Here is a 4,558-nt window from a genome sequence, read left to right on the forward strand (position 1 = left end):
TTAGACCTAAATATATGGTTAAAACTTTCTATTGTAGATTAAATTATGCAGAATGTACCGACCACTGTTTCTTAAAGGGGTGGTCCAGCCAATAGAAATATATTTATAAAAGGATAGAATGGTATAAAACCAGGAGCCGTCCCTCCAGTTCTGACAGTTCTTGGTCCCCCACCAGTCCCCCACACAGGAAATGTCCACTTAGGCAGTCATTATCGTGGGTGTGTGTGTGTGGGGGGGGTCATTGCTAGATCCGTGATGAGGACCCTGGACTGACTTGGCGCAGGAATGGTTGAGCTTCATTGAAGGGAGTCTAAATAATTATCCGAACTCCTCCTTTAAATTGTATTGGTTCACTACACACACAGCAACCAACTAAAAGTTTCTTTGTACCACATTCAGTAGTTTTTTTCTTCTACCTTCCCATGCTTTTCTTTTGGGTAGGTGGATATTTTGGAAATGGTAATGCACTCTTTATAGAGTCTTCAGATCGCTTAAGATTGGGGAAGGAAGAGTTTCTTTTCATCCATCGCTGTATCTACTATATAAGAACTACTGAGTCTGGTAACTAATGTGCTTCAGTGATGTCACTGCTTTCTTAGTGCTTTAAGAGGCTACATTCTCAGTAACATCCCTTGTAAATGAAAAGAATAATGAAATAGAACCATGAAGTCTATTACAACGCATATAGTCCTGAGCATTTATCAAATTTCTTGTCTACTGATATTAAAATTATTCTCCTTGAATGGAAATTTGGAGAACCATCATGTTGGGCTGGATTGCCTTGTGTCCCCTATTAAAGCTACAATGTAATTCTTGATTATATTGACACATTATTTTTGACATATTGGTATGCTAGTATAGTGTTAATGTCTGGTTAAAGAGGCAGAAAATGTTAAGTTAACTCATTCATTGTTAATACTACTGTAGGAAAAGAGACCTTTCGGGAGGCTAAGTGCTCTGCAATAAGCTCGGGGGAACACCTGCCTTTGGTAAAGAGATGTGACAATTTGGGGAAATTTCAAGCTAATATTGGATCCGGGTACTTGTTTGCTCTGATGTGTGTTGAACGGCAGTACTAAATAGTTTTTTTATTGATAATTTATACTAATCTTAAGTATTCAGATAATCTAACACAATATAACATTTTCTCTTTGATTCCATAATGTTTTCTGTGCATCTGGCGAGCGGCATAGCCTTACTGGTTTCGTCTGCACTGAAATTAAAATCGCTGCTAACAATCCTAGGCATATTGGAATTGGTGTTTGTACATCTCCCTATAGTCATCAACAGTAGTTTTGATCTCCATGGATCATCTCACCAGCATGGGTGATTGTTCCCAGTAAAAATATATATAATATCTAGATATTTCTCTTGTAATTATTTGGCCGCAAAAAAAGCAGAATTGGATACGTTTGTCAACCATTAATATACAATAGAAATTAACATTTAAAGGGATTCTACCATTAAAGCAACTTTCTAATTACCACGTCGGAATAACCTTAAGAAAGGCTATTCGTCTCCTACCTTTAGATGTGGCCTCCGTTGCGCCGTTCCTTAGAAATACCGGTATGCTAATGAGGTCTCGGCAGCAATGGGGGCGTCCTTCCTCTTCATCTGCCTCCTCCCCTTGTCTGTCGTCTTCTTTCTTCATCATGTCTGACGCCTGTGCAGTTGGCCCTGAGACCCTGTTAGAGCCGACTGCGCATACTCAGTAAGGTCCATACAGCCCTTCGATGCCTGGATGAGTTCACTCACGCGTCGGAGGGCTGTACGGACCTTACTGAGCATGCGCAGTCGGCTCTAACAGGGTCTCGCTGTCAGAGCCGACTGCACAGGCGTCAGACATGACGAAGAAAGAAGACGACAGACAAGGGGAGGAGGCAGATGAAGAAGAAGGACGCCCCATTGCTGCCGAGACCTCATTAGCATACCGGTAAGTATCGATATTTCTAAGGAACGGCGTGATGGAGACCACATCTAAAGGCAGAAGACGAATAGCCTTTCTTAAGGCTATTCCAACGTGGTAATTAGAAAAAAAGTTGCTTTAATGGTAGAATCCCTTTAAGTGTTAATGAAACGGTGTCAGCTACAGTACATCTTATGTTTGGCTGCCTTTACTCAACATCCTTGGTTAGCAACCTGTGTAAACTGTTCTAAGATTACAGCCCCCATCGTTCCTCAGTGTGGTTGTCCCGTGCTGAGACTTGGTGATAAAGGTGGCTTTATGTGTAACATTCTTTTATGCCACCAATAACCGATCCATGAGACATTAAGGCATTTCCATCGGGACTATCCTCGTGGGCAATAGGAAGGAGATCCTATGTGGCCCACCAAGGAGCGTCATTGTTGCCTAGTGACAATGAGCTGTTTCCAAGATTATTTATTGAAATGGCACTATACACCCCTTCGAAAAATGGTCTGAAGGGTTAACTATTCTGCTCGTATATGGTATATTTTGTTATTGTATGGATAGTGTGTTAGCCAATTTCCCTCTTATTACATCAATTCCTTCTTGCCCACCACAAGTGCCTTTTCTTCAATATTGGAGTTTACTGATAAAATCAGTTTATTTCCATTGAACCCTTTGAGATCTAGTCAGTCACAGATAATAGCCTCAGGTGTAAAAACTATTGTATATAAGAAGTGGAGAAGTTGATCACAGGAGCCAAGCAAATTACTTTTTTACATTACCTACTTTCTAAAAATGAAAAAGTTGTTTTCTTATTGGTTGCTTTGGACAACAAGTACGCTTTGTCTACACTAGTCTTTGTACAGGAGGACTTTGGTATATGTTATTTAGGGGTTAAATCTTTGGTTAAGACCATACAAAACAATTTGATATAATAGAATCACATTAACCAGAATAATTTTGCTAAAAATTTGTAAACAAATTTTTTTTTAAGGGAGCAACGGTTCAATTTTTTTTTCTTTTTTCTTAAATACTGACTTTTATATTTGTATGTTTTTTGTCTTGCCTTTTGGTACTGCAGCTTTAACAGATGTTGTGTAGCACTTAAAAGAATATTGTGAGGAAACATATTTTGGGATATATCTTTTCCAATCAAAGCTTCTACCAGTAATAATTTTTTTTTTTTTCTATTTTTGAACTGTTTGTAAAAAGCTGAAAACAATGGACGTGTGTATGTTATATGTATATGTGTGCCCTTTTTCATTTATGGAAATGTTCTCAGAATATTTATTTACTAATATATTTATCTTAAGACAAGTCTTACGTTGAGTGTTACCGGGGTAATCAATGAATATATCTAACACACAAAAAAAACTTGTTTTTGTATCTGTCCAGAAAATGCACATGGATGTAAAGTTTCTGACCAAATTATGATTAAGAAAAAAAATTAAATAATTTTAGTACTATACAGTTTTGTAACAAAGTGTACAAATGTCAAAAATACAATTTTTCCAAGAAAGTTTGTAAATTGTGTATCTTTTTTATTTGTCTCATCATAAAATGTTTTAACTTGACTCACAAGATTTTATTAAATTTCCCACAAAATTTTATTAAATTTCCACACCTGTTTCCCAAAGGCTAGGTCCACATTGCGGATTTGGCTGTGACACATGCTGATCAGTGCCATCAATTTTTATTTCTTTAATTTTTTATTGTACTACTATGAGTTAAGGTTGTGAAAACTGCATGCGCCTCCATTCTCTTACATTACTAGCAATTTCTCAGAGTGACATGGAGATCATTTGTTGTACCATGGGTGCTGGGGATAAAAACTCCTTTTAGCCTAAGAAGAAGTTCACACTACCAATGGATGTCCGTTAGAGATGAGCGAGTAGTACTCGATCGATTAGGTATTTGATCTAATACTACGGTATTCGAAATACTCATACTCGATCGAGTACCACTCGCTGTTCAAATGTAAAAGTTCGATGCAGAACCAGCATTGATTGGCCGAATGCTATACAGTCGGCCAATCAACGCTGGTTCTTCTCCTTCCTTTAGAAGTCTTCTCCGTGCAGCTTCCCCATGGCATCTTCCGGCTCTTCATTCACTCTGCCAGGCATCGGGCCTGGGCAGAGCCGACTGCGCATGTCCGCTTGTAGTGCGGGCATGCGCAGTCGGCTCTGCCCAGGCCCGATGCCTGGCAGAGTAAATTCAGAGCCGGAAGATGCTGCGGGGACGCTGTAAGAAGAAGACTTCTCGGAGGATCCAGCCCGACCCTCACTTGTGGACTTGGTAAGTATAATTTGATCGAATGTTGCCTACCCCTGAAACAAGCATTTTCCCCCCATAGAGTATAATAGGATTTGATATTCGATTCGAGTAGTCGAATATTGAGGGGCTACTCGAAAAGAATATCGAACCTCGAACATTTTACTGTTTGCTCATCTCTAATGTCTATTAGTAAAAAAACAACAGACCCCTGTCATAAGATATTGACTGACACTAAGGGCTGGTTCGGGCCATTCCGTTCCCCTCTCTGCATGCAAAATGCAGAGAGAAAAGTCCTGCAAGCAGCACTTTTATCTCTGCATTTTTTTTGTATGGAAACCTCAGGAACCCCATTATAGTCTATGGGGTCCAAGGGTT

This window comes from Leptodactylus fuscus, chromosome 1 (assembly GCF_031893055.1).
Source record: "Leptodactylus fuscus isolate aLepFus1 chromosome 1, aLepFus1.hap2, whole genome shotgun sequence".
NCBI lineage: Eukaryota > Metazoa > Chordata > Amphibia > Anura > Leptodactylidae > Leptodactylus > Leptodactylus fuscus.